At 39.2% G+C, this 17,524-nt stretch overlaps 1 protein-coding gene across 39 annotated transcripts in view; it reads right to left on the bottom strand.

Annotated features, from left to right (window-relative positions):
• Window positions 1-17,524, bottom strand: part of SUGCT (succinyl-CoA:glutarate-CoA transferase) — a 796,973-nt gene that overhangs the window by 57,919 nt on the left and 721,530 nt on the right. For 38 of the 39 annotated variants that reach the window (XM_064290193.1, XM_064290192.1, XM_064290195.1 and 35 more), the window contains one exon: window positions 13,649-13,682. The exons of the other annotated variant lie outside the window; for it this stretch is intronic. The gene's annotated coding sequence lies outside the window, so the exon portion shown is untranslated. The remainder of the gene's footprint in view (window positions 1-13,648; window positions 13,683-17,524) is intronic. 39 annotated transcript variants of the gene reach the window in all.

The raw sequence follows: 17,524 nt of genomic DNA, 5'->3' as shown, positions 1-17,524 counted from the left end.
TGCTCAAAGTAAAGAGGACTTGAAGCACTTACTGATGAAGATCAACAACCACAGCCTTCAGTATGGATTACACCTCAACATAAAGGAAACAAAAATCCTCACAACTGAACCGACAAGCAACATCATGATAAACAGAGAAAAGGTTAAGGTTGTCAAGGATTTCATTTTTCTTAGATGCACAATCAATACCCAGGAAGCAGCAGTCAAGAAATCAAAAGAAGTATTGCATTGGGCAAATCGACTGTAAAAGACCTCTTAAAAGTATTAAAAAGCAAAGTGTCACCTTGAGGACTAAGGAGTACCTGACCCAAGCTATGGTGTTTCCAATGGCCTCATGACCGTGTGAAAGCTGGACAATGAATAAGGAAGACTGAAGAATTGACGCCTTTGAATTGTGGTATTGGTGAAGAATATTGAATATACTATAGACTGCCAAAAGAATAAACAAATCTGTCTTGGAAGAAGTACAACCAGAATGCTCCTTATAAGCAAAGCATGGCGAGACTATGTCTCTCATACTTTGGACATGTTATCAGGAGGGATCAATCCCTGGAGAAAGACATTATGCTTGGTAAAGTAGAGGGTCAGTGAAAAAGACGAAGACCCTCAACGAGATGGATTGACACAGTGGCTGCAAGAATGGGCTCAAGCATAGCAACAATTGTGAGAATGGTGCAGGATGGGGGAGTGTTTCCTTCTGTTGTGCATAGGATCACTGAGTCTGAACTGACTGGATGGCACTTAGCAACAACAAATCTCTTGTATGACCTTTAATGTGTCATGTTGGCCACATGCATAATAAGTAGGCTTTTGTCTAGAAGCAAATACTTTTGCAAAGAAAAGTGAGCAAGCAGGAACTCCAATGATTAAAAAACAGTCTAAGCCAGTTCTCCCCACCAGGACAAAAGACAGACTATATCATTTGGATATTAGGATTCTAGGAATAGAGTTTCAAACAACACACTACCTGTAAAAGTGCATTCTAAAGAAAGAGGGTCTTATTAATTCATTCATTCAAAATTAACTGCCTTCTATATCAATGCTTCTCAAACACTGACGTGTAAGAATCTCTGGAGAGCTGCTTCAGGAGGTTAGCATTTCTGATAATTACATTTTTAACAAGCTGCCAGGTGATGCTGATGCTGCCAAAACACACCTTGAGTAGCAAGACTCTGTAGAATACGATTGCAAGAGAACACCATCAGATGCAGAAATCTGGGAAAGGAAGGGAAGGCCAGGCTTCAATGAGAACTGAGAACAGGAGTTGGAAGGACCTCCACAAAATCTCCTCTCTGAGAAAGCATTGCTCTGGCTCAGCATTTCCACTCTCAAACCATTGGAATACTTCTAAAACTTTTACATGCCTATAAAAATGGACTATCGCCAAATGCAGTGACAGGATTCTTCTACAGTGACAGAATGGATGTTTAAAAGTATTTTTCTTGGGGGGAGACCTCATACCACCAAGAAAATAGTGCCGGGAGTAGAGCGAGTCCTTTGGACCTGGTGTCTCTGTGTGGAGAAGCTCCTAGTCCGGGGGAAGATTGATGAGAAGGCCTACAAAGAAAGAAAGGCTTCCCCTGGAGCTGATGCGCTGAATTTGGGCTTTTAGCCTACTTTACCTTGAAGAAATAAACTTCTCTTTGTTAAAGGAAAAAAAAAAAAAAAAGTATTTTCCTTCTGGTTTTCTCAAACCTTAAGTAGAAATAAGTTTGTTCATATTTTCTCTATTTCTTTTTTTTTTTTTACTGTGCTTTAAGTGAAAGTTCACATCAAGTCAGTCTCACATACAAAAACTTATACACACTAGCTGCTCTCCCCCTAAGGAAATAGCACACTCCTTCTCTCTACCCTGTATTTCCTGTGTCTATTCAACCAGCTCCTGTCCCCCTCTCCCTTTTCATCTCCCCTCCAGACAGGAGCTGCCCACATAGTCTCATGTGTCTACTTGAACCAAGAAGCTCACTCCTCACCAGTATCATTTTCTGTCTTAAGGTCCAGTGCAATCACTGTCTGAAGAGTTGGCTGCAGGAATGGTTCCAGTCTTGGGCTAACAAAGGGTTCGGGGACCATGACCTCAGGGAGCCCTCTAGTCTCAGATCATTAAGGCTGGTCTTTTTACAATGTCTTCTCTATTTCTAATTTGCCTTTAAAAAAAATAAAAGCTATATTCATCTCTCTATATATACATATGTATGTTTGCTTGTGTATGTTTGTGTCTGTATAATGCATATTCAAATTGCATTGTGCTGACTTCAGATCCGTAAATAACTTGCTGTCTTTAGGCCCCAGATTCTAAGTTATTACATTCAGCCCCAGGCCATCTTAATAGGACAGAAGGATGATCAACAATGTCAGATAGACATAAATAGAGCCAGATGTGGCAATAGCCATCTGTAATATCCTGCCATGTACCAATGTCCCCATGTGAAGAAATCCCTACTGTATGTTTTATTTTCTCGTAGTAAGAGAACAATGTAATCAAGCATGTTTTTGTTTTGCTTTGTTTTGTCTTCACTTACAGTTAAGTCTAGTGCTCAAGTGATCTCATCCCCGGCCCTTGGCATAAATATCTTTTCATTTTCTTCACATGGTGTCTGCTCACCCTTTTTCTTATCTTAGCTGTTACTGCTCTTTTTCACTTTTTGCTATAAAGTGCCTCAAATCCTTTAGGAAATAGACAATACATAAATATCAATCCATTTGTTGCTTCTGCTGAGTCTCTAATGGGTCATAGGCACCAGGTACTAGAGGTGAGTAAGATCCCCTATTATGAAGATGTAAACAGTGTATAGACAATTGCAGGGTATATTGGTAAAGGGAACAGTATCTTCAATATCTGCCTCAATTAATGGAATGTCAAATGTACAGTAAAGTAACTCTAGTGTTTCTTGGAAAGCCACTGTAAGTTTTTTCACAACAAAAGTTAGTCTTAAACACCAAATTAGTTAGAGATTTCCTGTGACTTTATGATTTAATTCAAAGTCAGTATCAGAAGCAGGAGCCCATTACCAGAAATGGTTCCTCATTCTCTTTCAGAAAACTGTGACTTCAATGCCACAGGCCATTCCTGAAATACATGGTCACCTGTCTAAGGATGGGTGGAGGAAGGTGTGTATTTCCTGCTGGGAAGGGAGGAGGAGAAAGAGATTTACACTGTTAAGGACAATGTTGCCAGGCTCTCCACAGCCATCAACTCCTTCCAGACCCATGTCACCTGGGAAAGACCAAAACTCAGAAAAGGTAAGTCCTTTCAGAAGCCAGAAAGGTAGTGAGTACGGAGTCAGTATTCCAGCCCATGTATACCTCATGCTAGTATCAGTGTTCTTGTTGTATCCAGTGCTAGTGTTAGTGCCTCAGGCCCAGCCTCGTGGAAGCACACCTGGTGTACTTCCTGAAGTGGTCTGACCCCCCATCTTCATAGTCAGAGGCACCTGACTATTTTAGTTAGCTAGAAGGTTCAACAGCCCTATTAAAAAAGTTCATAGAAAACTCTGCCAGTTTGCTTTCTGAATTTGGACCCCAGGCTAGCTGATCTGAGAAGCAAATCACTTACACAGCACTATTGGTTGATTCATTTCAGATGGCAAACACTGCTTGAGAGTACAGATGTTGTTTATGACTTACACAGTTTATAAATAACTTTATCAGATTGAAGGATATCGCCTTAGTGAGTCACACTTATATTTTATTGACCAAAAAAGGGGGAATACTTCACCTCAGAAGTGCATATTGAAAAGATGTGGTAGAAAAAGTGAGGTAAGAACACGGTAACTCATCGTAGGGAAAAAATATCTATGTACTGAACATTATATAAAATGTATTAAGGAACCATCTATTCATTCATTCCTTCAAGACTCATCTACTGATTGTTACTATGTCAAACTAAGGAAAAATCCCTTTTACACATGCATAATATTTAATGTTTCAGACACACATCTTTTTTGAAGATGTCCCTGAAGTAGCTTTTGTTGTTGTTGTTAGCCATTGTTGAGTCGGCCCAGACTCATGGAGACCAATGCACAATAGAATGAAATGCTACCTAGTCCTATGCTATCCCCATGATCAGTTGCAGATCATTGTGCTTCATAGGGTTTTTACTGGATAATTTTCTATAGTAAATCACCAGCCTTTCTTCCTAGTCTTTCTCAGTCTGGAAGTTCCACTGAAACTTGTTCAGCATCATACCAACACAAAAGCTACCACTGACAGACCAGTGGTGATGGCTGAGCATGAGGTACACTGGCCAGAAATAGAACCCAGGTGTCCCACATGGAAGGCAAGAATTCTACCAACAAAATACCACTTCCTTCAGAAACCAATGGCCAATGAGTCATGTGTCAGAATAGAAATGTGCTCATGTGGTTTTTAATGGTTTATTTTTTGGAAGGAGATCACCAAGCCTCTCTTCTGAGGGTCCTCCCAGTCCTCCAACCTTTTGGTTAAGAGTTAAGCACATTAACCATTTGCATCACTCGGGGACTCCAAAGTGGCTTTAAATAACCCAGTCCAAACCAAACCTGTTGCCACAGAGTCAATACCGAATCACAGCAACCCTATGGGACAGGGTAGACCCATAGGGTTTCCAAGGCTGTAATCTTTACAGAAGGAAATTGCCACATCTTTCTTCCACAGAGTGGCTGGTGGGTACAAACTGCTGATCTTTCACTTAGCAGCTGAGTGCTTAACCACTGCTCCACCAGGACTCCTTTTAAAGTAGTTTTATCAACCCATATTTCCTACTATGTGTTTCTAAGCCTACTGATTTATTTATTTACACTCCACCTCTTTCCAAGAAATCTAAATGCTACAAAATTAATATTGTAAAAGATCATATGTGGCTACCCCTCTTCAAAAAACTATCTTTGGGCAATATTTACATTATAAGGGAATTTCGTGAGAATTCTTCACTAGTCTCTATAATCTTTTTAATTTTGGACTCTGATACTCAAATATAGTTCAAATCTACCAGGCACTCCTTGGAAACCCTGTGGGGCAGTTCTATTCTGTCCTATAAGTTTACTATGAGTTGGAATCGACTCTACAGCAACGGGTTTGTTTTCTTTTTTTTTTTCTAATTTTATACTCATATATAGGGAACTGAACAAACTAGAACTTTGCTAAAATTCATCATCTTCAATATAAGTAAAACTAATATATATATTTTTTTAATGAATATAATCGAATAAAGGCAGACTCTCAAATGTGAGATTTTTGGAAGCAGAAGCCAAGCATTTTCTGGGAATACCTGCTTCTCTCTATGTTCACTGGCATGATAGAATTATGTGTGAGCAACAGCTTTGTAAAGTGTGCAAAACTATAAAAATGTGTATTGTGATGATTCTCGTAATTTCTTCCCTTTCTGAGCCAATAAACTTCAAAATGTTGAATTTCTAAGGAAGAGGATTAAATTATCTGTTTTAACCAGTTTACCAAATGATAGGTTTAAAGTAATAGCTTTACCTCATAAAAATTAAAAACTTCTGCTTATGAAAAGACTTTATCAAAAGATTAAGAAGACAACCTACAGACTGGAGAAAAAGCCTCAGAAATGACATATCTGATAAGGGTCTAATCTCTAGAATTTACAGAAAACTTCAACAACTCAACAACAAAAAGACAAACAACCCAATTATAAAATGGGCAAAGGGTATGAAGAGAACCTTCACCAAAGAGGACGTCCAAGTGGCCAACAAACACATGAAAAGATGATCGTGATCATTAGCCATTGCAAATCAAACTACAAGGAGATGCCATCTCACCCTGGCTAAAATGGCACTGATTTAAAAAAAAAAAAAAGATAACAAATGTTGTCAAGGATGTGGGGAGGTTGGAGCCCTTATCCATTGCTGGTGGACTGTGAAATGATACAACCACTATGGAAAAAGGTATGGGCACTTCCTCAAAAAACTAGAAATAGAACTACCCTATGATCCAGCAATTCCACTCATAGGTATATAACCTGCTGTTGTTGTTAGGTGCCGTCGAGTCGGTTCCGACTCATAGCGACCCTATGCACAACAGAACGAAACACTGCCTGGTCCTGCGCCATCCTCACAAAAGTTGTTGTGCTTGAGCTCATTGTTGCAGCCACTGTGTCAATCCACCTCGTTGAGGGTCTTCCTCTTTTTTGTTGACCCTGTACTCTGCCAAGCATGATGTCCTTCTCCAGGGACTGATCCCTCCTGACTACATGTCCAAAGTATGTAAGACGCAGTCTCGCCATCCTTGCTTTTAAGGAGCATTCTGGTTGTACTTCTTCTAAGATAGATTTGTTTGTTCTTTTGGCAGTCCATGGTATATTCAATATTCTTCGCCAACACCACAATTCAAAGGCGTCAACTATTCTTCAGTCTTATTCATTGTCTGGCTTTCCCATGCATATAATGTGATTGAAAACACCATGGCTTGGGTCAGGCGCACCTTAGTCTTCAGGGTGACATCTTTGCTCTTCAACACTTTGAAGAGGTCCTTTGCAGCAGATTTGTCCAATGCAATGAGTCTTTTGATTTCTTGACTGCTGCTTCCATGGCTGTTGATTGTGGATCCAAGTAAAATGAAATCCCAGAAAACTTCAATCTTTTCTCCGTTTATCATGATGTTGCTCATTGGTCCAGTTGTGAGGATTTTTGTTTTCTTTATGTTGAGGTGTAATCCATACTGAAGGCTGTGGTCTTTGTTCTTCGTTAGTAAGTACTTCTAGCCCTCTTCACTTTGAGCAAGCAAGGTTGTGTCATCTGCATAACAAAGGTTGTTAATGAGTCTTCCTCCAGTCTTGATGCCTGTTCTTCTTCATATAGTCCAGCTTCTCGTATTATTTGTTCAGCATACAGATTAAATAGGTATGGTGAAAGAATACAACCCTAACGCACACCTTTCCTGTCTTTAAACCCATCAGTATCCCCTTGTTCTGTCCAAACAACTGCCTCTTGATCTATGTAAAGGTTCCTCATGAGCACAATTAAGTGTTCTGGAATTCCCATTCTTTGCAGTGTTATACATAGTTTGTTATGATCCACACAGTCAAATGCCTTTGCATAATCCATAAAACACAGGTAAAATTCCTTCTGGTATTCTGTTTTCAGCCAGGATCCATCTGACATCAGCAATGATATCCCTGGTTCCACGTTCTCTTCTGAAACCGGCCTGAGTTTCTGGCAGCTCTCTGCCGATATACTGCTGCAGCCGTTTTTGAATGATCTTCAGCAGAATTTTGCTTGCGTGTGATAGTAATGATATTGTTCTATAATTTCCACATTCGGTTGGATCACCTTTCTTGGGAATAGGCATAAATGTGGATCTCTTCCAATCAGTTGGCCAGGAAGCTGTCTTCCATATTTCTTGGCATAGATGAGTAAGCACCTCCAGCGCTGCATCTGTTTGTTGAAACATCTCAACTGATATTCCATCAATTCCTGGTGCCTTGTTTTTCGCCAATGCCTTCAGAGCAGCTTAGACTTCTTCCTTCAGTACCATCGGTTCCATATCATATGCCACCTCTTGAAATAGTTGAATATCGACTAATTCTTTTTGGTATAATGACTCTGTGTATTCCTCCCATCTTCTTTTGATGCTTCCTGCATCATTTAATATTTTCCCCATGGAATCCTTCACTATTGCAACTCGAGGCTTGAATTTTTTCTTCAGTTCTTTCAGATTGAGAAACGCCGAGCGTATTCTTCCCTTTTGGTTTTCCATCTCCAGCTCTTTGCACATGTCATTATAATACTTTATTTTGTCTTCTCGAGAGGCCCTTTGAAATCTTCTGTTCAGTTCTTTTACTTCATCAATTCTTCCCTTCACTTTAGCTGTTCGACGCTTGAGAGCAAGTTTCAGAGTCTCCTCTGACATCCATCTTGGTCTTTTCTTTCTTTCCTGTCTTTTCAGTGACCTCTTGCTTTCTTCATGGATGATGTCCTTGATGTCATTCCACAACTCGTCTGGTCTTCGGTCACTAGTGTTCAGTGTGTCAAATCTATTCTTGAGATGGTCTCTAAATTCATGTGGGATATACTCCAGGTCATATTTTGCTCTCGTAGACTTGCTCTGATTTTGTTCAGTTTCAGCTTGAACTTGCATATGAAGCAATTGATGGTCTGTTCCACAGTCGGCCCCTCGCCTTGTTCTGACTGATGATATTGAGCTTTTCCATTGTATCTGTCCGCAGATGTAGTCAATTTCATTTCTGTGTGTTCCATCTGGCGAGGTCCATGTGTATAGTCGCCGTTTATGCTGGTGAAAGAAGGTATTTGCAATGAAGAAGTCATTGGTCTTGCAAAATTCTATCATTTGATCTCTGGCATTGTTTCTATCACCAAGGCTGTATTTTCCAACAACTGATCCTTCTTCTTTGCTTCCAACTTTTGCATTCCAATCGCCAGTAATTATCAATGCATCTTGATTGCCTGTTCGGTCAATTTCAGACTGCAGAAGCTGATAAAAATCTTCTATTTCTTCATCTTTGGCCCTAGTGGTTGGTGTGTAAATTTGAATCATAGTCATATTAACTGGTCTTCCTTGTAAAAAAAAGGTCTTCCTTGTAGGCATATGGATATTATCCTATCACTGACAGCGCTGTACTTCAGGATAGATCTTGAAACGTTCTTTTTGATGATGAATGCAACACCATTCCTCTTCGAGCTGTCATTCTCAGCATAGTAGACTATATGATGGTCCAATTCAAAATGGCCAATACCAGTCCATTTCAGCTCACTAATGCATAGGATATCAAGGCTTATGCATTCCATTTCATTTTTGATGATTTCCAATTTTCCTAGATTCATACTTTGGACATTCCACGTTCTGATTATTAATGGATGTTTACAGCTGTTTCTTCTCATTTTGAGTCGTGCCACATCAGCAAATGAAGGTCCCGAAAGCTTTACTCCATGCACGTCATTAAGGTTGACTCTACTTTGAGGAGGGAGCTCTTCCCCAGTCATCTTTTGAGTGCCTTCCAACCTGGGGGCTCATCTTCCAGCACTATATCAGACGATGTTCCACTGGTATTCATAAGGTTTTCACTGGCTAATCCTTTTCAGAAGTAGACTGCCAGGTCCTTCTTCCTAGTCAGTCTTAGTCTGGAAACTCATCTGAAACCTGTCCTCCATGGGTAACCCTGCTGGTATCCGAATACCGTGGCATAGCTTTCAGCATTACAGCAACACACAAGCCCCCACAGTACGACAAACTGACAGACACGTGGGGGGGGGGGTATATAATCTAGAGACCTAAAAGTATGACATGAACATACATATGTACACCATGTTAATTGCAGCATTATTCAGAAGAGCAAAAAAATGGAAACAACGAAAGTGCCCATCAACAGATGAATGAGAAAGCAAAATGTTGTACATACATACAATGGAATGCTATACAACCATAAAGAACAATGATGAGTCCGTGAAACATAACATGGATGAACCTGGATCGCATAATGGTAAACGAAGTAAGTCAAGCACATAAGGACAAATATTGTATGATCCTTCTTATGTATATGGAAAGAGACCAATGTTCACTGGTTAGCAGGGAGAGGTGGGGAAGGATGGGGAAGCACACTTTAGATCGAAGATACTAGTTATTTTTGGTGATGGGAAAAGTGGCACTGAATGTGGGTATAGTAAGCAAAGTATGACCAAAGTAAGTGATGTCACTGAGAAGCACCCAGAAAGAGAGAAAGGATGCCTGTAGTAAAGAATTTGCCATATATAATATGGCAATAACTCCAACAAAGATCCCAAAATGAGTGTATGATCATATATGGATTAGTATAGGCATATAGGTAGATATAAAACCAAAACCAAATCCACTGCCGTTGAGTTGATTCCGACTCATAGCAACCCTATAAGACAGAGTAGAATTGCCCCATACAGTTTCCAAGGAGTGCCTGGAGGATTTGAACTCCCTACCTCTTGGTTAGCAGCTATAGCACATGACTAGTAAGCCACCAGGGTTTCCATATATGTAGGAGCACAGATTGAAGGATCTATACGCACATGAAAACACAGATATGTGTGTGGAAACACATATTCACTGAAGACACAACTACAGAAATTCCCTACACATAACCAAACAAACACCTTTCGATACTGGTTTTCTAGCTTAAGATCATAGTATCATGGGACAACTCAGTCAACTGGCATAATGTAGTTCACCAAGTTCATGTTCTGCATTCTAGTGAAGTGAGTAGCATCTGGGGCCTTAAAAGCTTGCAGGTAGCCATATAAGATACAACCATTGGTGTCTACTCATCAGGAGCAAAAGAGTAAGAAGGTAACCAAAATCTCGGAAGAAACAAGTCTCCAAGGATGATAGCCTACACAGACCATGGCCTCATTTATCCTGAGACCAGAAGAACTAGATGATGCCCAGTTACAACCACTGACCATTCTGGCCAAGGTCACAATAGATGGTTCCAGACAGAATGGGAGAAATTTAGAACAAAACTCAAATTCTTAAAAAAAGGATAGACTAACTGGATGAGTTGAGATCAGAGAACTCCCTGAGACTATTGCCTTGAGATACTCTTTAAACTTTGAACGAAAATTATCCCCTGAGATTACCTTTTTAGCAAAACAGCAGAGTGATACACAAAATAAAGGGGATTACCTGTAAGTATTTTTTTTTTTTTATGGCGAGCTACTAAAAAAACCATTTGTAGGAGGCCAAAACAACAACATTTACTCCAAAGCAAAGATGAGAAGATAAGGGGGCAGGGAATTTAAAGTAGTGGAAATAGAACAGCCAGAACATAGTTAAAAATAATGTTGACACATTGTAAAAAATGTAACCAATATCACTGAAAATTTGTGTAGAAATTGTCAAATGGGAACCTAATTTTCTGTGTAAACTTTCACCAAAAACACAGTAAAGTACTATTAAAATAAGTAAATGAAAAAAGTAATCATTTTGAAAGATTTGTGATTTGTTTTTATGTTGCCTTGAGGAGGCTTTAGTCCCTGGGTAGCACAAGTCATTATGCACCCAGCCATCAACCAAAAGGTTGGCTTTTCGAGTCCACCCAGAGGCACCTTGGAAGAAAGCCCTGACAATCTAATTCCAAGCAACCATCCATTGAAAACTCTGTAGAGCACAGTTGTACCCTGACACACATGGAGAAACTCTGAGTCAGAACTGACTTGTTGACAACTGGTTTGGTTTTTTGGTTTTTTTTTTTTTTTTTTAAGAGGTTTTAACAATGGGAAGAGCATGTTTGGTTGTTTTGTTTTGCTTTGTATTTTGAGTCCCAACCTAATCAGGGCTGGTTTAAGCAAGGCTAACACCAAAATCCCTCATAAAGGGAGAGTAGCTTCTCGTGCCCGCACTTGTGATAGGAATCTTACTTGTTTGATTCGGACTTGTAGAGTATGCTCATGCTTATAGGTTCTGGTAGGTTGGAAACAGCATGAAGACTTGGGTTAAGTTTTTTTTTCATAATTTTCTTATTAATTTGATGACGGCATCCATGAATAAATAACTGAGTCTCACCCTGCATTCATTCGCTGCTGATCCGGTAAGAGGAAGCTCTATGTGGCTAGCAACTGGGTGGGGGTGGGGGGGGGACATACTTAGCACAGCTGTTTCCTCTAATGCTACTGGCTGAAATGGAACCATCAACAAGGCTTAAGCACAAAATAAAGTGTTGGGCCCTAAATCTGACTTAATTTCCTCATGAAGTCAATTCCTTGTAAGGAGAAATTCTTGCCTTGGCAAGAAGCCTACGTGTAGCCTGCATTCCAGACTCATCAGGGTGAAACCTCTGAATGAGGTGGTGGAGAACAGAACACTCTCTGGCCCGGGGCCATCACCTCAGCCAGGATCTTCACAATGTCTGTACGTCAACTGATGAGGTTCCCAGAGTACCTCGTCTGATCCGGGCTCCTAGAAGATCCTGCTCAAAGGACCTTGAGCCCCTGCGGAAAATGCAGGTTCATCAGAGATTGAGGGCCACTATATCTAAAGTGAATAAACAATGTGGTTTTTGAAGGTTCATTCCATTTACTGTCTGTGTCAATGTGATTCCAAAACAACCAGTTGAGAAGTGAAAACAAATCATTTTCATGGAACTGGTTTGACTGCTTTCTGCAATTGACTGTATTTGGTCTAAAACGGAGTTTCCATATTGAATGAGTCAGTATTCCCAAGGAGCATTTAAATGAGCCGTATAGTCATAGCATGGGGATGGCTGAGCATTATTTTCTATTTTCACTTGATCACACGTATATTTATTACGTAAAAAAAGAACAAAAATATGACTCTGCCAAGAGACTCTCCTACATTGTAGTACAAGTGTGAACTAGCATTTCTTTAAATTGAATAGCTGCATGCTTGTTTTGTTTTTACAGCTGTCAACCTTTTTTTTATGTTTAATTTTTTCCCAATTGGTTGCTATTCATCACACTTATTATCTAGGAGAATTTACTGGTAGCAAAAATGTGCTTGTTGGCAACCCAAAAGGAGGAAGTCCTCTACTCTGTCAATTTGTGGTAGATGGAATCATTCAGATAAACTAAAAACTGACTGGGAAATTGGTCCAGAACACAGGCAAGCTTTCCTCATATTTAACGGATAAGCTTTCTTCCCTTGGTCATAGGCTTCTACGAGACCTGCATGCATATGGGACCAGAATACATATACAGTTCTAAAATCCATCCTGAAAGGACATTCCTGAAATGCTTCCAACTCCAGAAGCCTCATCGAGAATCATATTTTCTACCTCAAGCTATCTAAAACAAAAATTTCAAAACCTACCGTCCTTTGTAGACTGTACACATATACATACAGAGGGAGAGAAAGAACTTTATCCCCACTATAGCAGCTTCAAACTAAAAGACTTGATCCTCAGAGGCAAAGAACGTCCAGGTTAGAGGAGCAGAATGAAACCACTTAAGAAAATGGTCAATTATGGAATGTTCTGTGCATAAGTATATCCATTAATTAAGAAATGAGCTGAAATTACTAATGGATTTCATAATGGCCACCAACCAGCTGCCAGTTGGCTGTAGCTTGGTGACAGATGGTAGTGACTGATCTGGACTAGATTTGACCTACAGATAGTCCATCATTTATTAAATTGCAGACCCAAATAAAATTCCATGCATTACAGCATTTCACCATTATGTCCCACACTGAGATGTACTGATAGCATTCCTTATCTGCCACCCCTGTTGCAGACAGCAAACAATTCCAAGGGCTAAAATATAATAGTAAAGAAAGTCCACAGTGCCTATCATGAGATGAAAAAGTGCAATTTGAATGAGGGCCACTTGAATGAGGCATAATTATAAAATGGGAGCTCTGTTACGTGTGAATCTGGGTCTTTCCTTCCCAACATTGTGATGTAACCCTTTTTTAATCATGGGGTTCTCATTTACATGGCAACTGGCAGCTAGTGACTATTTGGGTTGCTTTAATCCATCAACACATCCTCTGCGGCTACAGACTGGCTCCAGAACCAGCCTACTTGTGGCTCTGGCAGAAACAAATCACTGGAGTGGGCAAATCAAAAGCCCCAATTACTGTCACTAAGCTCTATTTCCTTGTATTTGAGTATTTGGAAAAATTAATCTTAGCTGTACATTTGTAAGAAAAAGCTCATGAAGTCGTCGTCCCCCCTTCCCCCCTCTTCCCCCCCGCCCAGTACACTCACAAAAAAATTCTCCTGGTTATATATCCCGGTGAACCTGGAAAGACATAGAAAGACATATAGGTCAGCTCTTTTAAATCTTATATGTCACATGCTGTAGAGCTTCCTCCATACTGTCATAATGCCATGTAGTTTCTTGTATATCATGATTTCAAGGATGATATATAAGAGATGTGTTTTAGTACAAGATAAAACACAAAAAAAAATTTTTTTTTTTTTTATCTACATTCAAGAAGCAAATACATAGGACTGATAAATGGTAATTGGTCATATTAAGATTATCATTTTACTTATTTTGAAGAAAGATACTAATATTGTTGTTATTGTTAGGTGCCTTTGAGTTCATTTCAACTCATAGCAACCCCATGTACAACAGAACAAAACGCTGCCCAATACTGTGCAATCCTCACAATCGTTGTTATGCTTGAGCCCATTGTTGCAGCCACTGTGTCAATCCATCTCGTCGAGGGTCTTCCTCTTTTTCTCCAACCCTTTACTTTACTAAGCATGATGTCCTTTTCCTGGAACTGATCCCTCCTGATAACACGTCCAAAGTATGAGACATAGTCTCGCCATCCTCACTTCAGAGGAGCAATCTGGCCAAACTTCTTCCAAGACAGATTTGTTCATTCTTTTGGCAGTCCATGGTATATTCAATAGTCTTCTCTAACACCACAATTCAAAGGGGTCAACTCTTCTATCTTCTTTATTAATATTAGTAAAATTCATATTCAACACATTAGACTAAACTGCATATAATTTATAATGTAAATGAATTTTAGTCTCTCATTATTTGAGTAATTTCTTTCTTTTCAAACTTCTTGTTTTAGCCTGAAGGAGCCTGAGTAATGTTATAGTCACCATAGTCACGTCCCATGTATGTCTGCTGAAGGCCCCAAATACTAAAGAGGAGCAAGATTAGGGGGAAGAATCTACAGAGGCCTGACCATGCATACAGTTTCTTTGTTTTCTCACATTTTAAATTAAAACTGCATGCAAATTTTGCATTTGACTGCAGTATATCCATTTTTCTATGGTATATATATATGTTTTCAGCTGCTTCATCATATAAAATCAGTGCTCCAGGAAGATGTGACATTTTCATCCTATAGTTTTATGAATCCCCATCACACCCTTTGTGCCTCTGGATATTTGTGTAACCAGTTTGATAAATGCAGATCCACCAACCAAAATTCTTCAGCTGATAACTAAAAATACTCAGGCCCAGAAAGTTTGTGATTTATCCAAGGTCATATGCCTTTAAAATCACTAAATTAACTGATTTGCCCAAGGTCACACACGGTAGTGGATGCACCAGAATCCAAGTGTTTGATAGCTATACCAGAACCGTATGTATTTTCTGTAATAACTGAATGCTGCCCAGGACATTTTATGCAAGCTTGTTATGTAGTTGCACTCCTATTCCATGCCTTTCCCTTTCATCCAACTTTATTGCTTCTTGCCTCATATTGCCCATCAGGTTCTCATATTTATCCTCAGTTTACTCTGTGTTGACCTGATTCTCAACCTCACTGTGCTTTTTGAGTTCTCTGTTCTGGGCTTTGGTAATTCAGTACGACATCTGCTGACCCAGTTTTCAGCTTTGCAGTTCTTGAGTTGGTGGCATGAAGACGTCCCACCCTATCATCTTACACACATTTTGAGGTCCCCTGGAAAATGACTCTCCAGGGCTGGCTACAGCTGGGTATATTGACAAAGTGGAAAGAAGCTGCAGCAAAAGTCCCTTAGGGAGAACAGAGTCAGGAGCTAGAGAACCTGACCCACTGCAAACACGACAGCTAGAGCAGCAGAAGAATAAACAGAAAACCAAGAGATGATGCAAAGAGTTTGCAACAGGACAAGGAATTGATCAAGTTATAAAGGCTGGAGGACCAGGGAGTAGAAAGGGAAATGAATGGCCAGACTACTTCAAGAAGAAAAGTATGTGCAAAGTCTCGTGGGCCAGAGAGCAGTGCACACTCAATGACCTTAAAGAAGTGCCGTTTGGTGCAAGGTAACAGGAGAAGGGGTCAGTGGATAAAACTAAGCCTGGGGAGGTCCCAGCACACATATGGCTTTGTAGACTACATTAGGAGGCTTGAGCTTTTTCCTAAGGATAATGAAGAGATACTACTAAAAGGTTTAGCAATAACATAATGAAATTTGCATTTTAGGAATAAACCAAAAAAACAAACCCATTGCCATCCAGTCGATTCCAACAAATAGCAACCTTACAGAACAGAGTAGAACTGCCCCATAAGGTTTCCAAGGGGTGGCTGGTGGATTTGAACTGTTGACCTTTTGGTTAGCAGCCGAGTTTTTAACCACTGTGCTACCAGGGCTACATTTTAGGAATGCTGTATAGGAAATTGCCATATTGACCTTCACAGCAGAAAAAAACCTTAATTATTTTAATTGCCTTTTCAAAGTGGTCTACTTTTATATCTGTGCTTTTCAATATGCTATACAGTCTTTGGGAAGAAAGACTATGAATAAATATTTTCATAATTGCTGATATTATAAGAATTTGTTCCCAGAGTTTGTGGCAAAAGTATGGATACTGGCTCTGATACAAGTATGTGGAATCCACTTCAATAAATATTATTCAAAATACTCAAAGTTCTTCCATTGAAAAAAAAACGCCACTGCAGAATCACTTAAAAATGTTTACATATATACCTAAATCTCCAAACTGCCGATAGTAATTTTAAATGGAGGCCAAAAGCTGTTTCTCTCCCTTTTTATTGGACTATTATTAACCAGTCAGAAAGCCTAGCAGTTCATTTATCAGAGAAAAAACATTCATAAATGTTTGACAGAAGAAGGCTATAGCCAAAATGTTATGACTGTATTTGAATTATATTATACAGACAAAGCATGTCAATCCATCAGCCTCAAGTTACTGCCCTGTTTTTTACCTTGGTAGCAGTAAGATATTTTTCCTCATTTCAGGCAGTCCCAAGGGTTAGGAACATCCTACTTACATACAACCCATGGTTTGAAAACAACCCCCATAAAGCCTATTACAGGCAGTACCGGAATTACGAACGAGTTCTGTTTCTATCTTTAAGTTGATGTAATAGGCTTTACGAGGGTTGGTTCATAAGTACAGGTTGTATGTCAGTTGGACATTTGTAATCCAGGGAATGCCTGTATAATAAAAATTCTAGGTACATACGATGGTTCGTAATGACAAACAGGACGCGCGTCAAAGGATTATTATTGTTATTTTGTGACGCACATCAAAGCATTATTATTATTATTATTACTATTATTATGTTCAAGATGTTTTAGTGTATCTGGAAGTGTTTCTTTAACATTTTTTTATGCACAGAAAGGTACACTCTATACTCTGTACTAAGACAAACATTTGACTGACATTAGATACAGACTGTACGTAACTGTTCTGACTTACGGACAAATTGGACTTAAAAACAGATTTAGGAATAGAACTCGCTGGTAATCTGGGGGCTGCCTGTACTTAATAATGCCAAATCTCAAATAAATATCACAACATGAAAAACAGATGCTAAAATGTGACACTCAAGGTCAGGTTATACTGCATATTTGTTAATTGTTAAGTGCCCAGTTATTTCTCAAAATTTGTTTCTGAAAATTTTCATGGGATTTTGTTGGATTTGGTTTCAGGGGGGTTGAGTCTCAATACACATATGAAGATGCAAGGATAGAAATAGCAATATGACTTGTTATTAATCAAAGCTTTTTTTTTTATGAATTTGCATAAGATACAATTTTACACAAATGACCAAAATCAAGTGCATAGTTTGTATTTTTATTTCAACCATTTTTAATCTCTCCTTAATATGCTAAATAATCTTTTAAATGTATTAAATTCATCTTTCATTTTAAATAGTAAAT

The sequence above is a fragment of the Loxodonta africana genome, chromosome 8 (assembly GCF_030014295.1).
Source record: "Loxodonta africana isolate mLoxAfr1 chromosome 8, mLoxAfr1.hap2, whole genome shotgun sequence".
NCBI lineage: Eukaryota > Metazoa > Chordata > Mammalia > Proboscidea > Elephantidae > Loxodonta > Loxodonta africana.
This window is presented reverse-complemented; position numbering and strand designations above follow the sequence as displayed.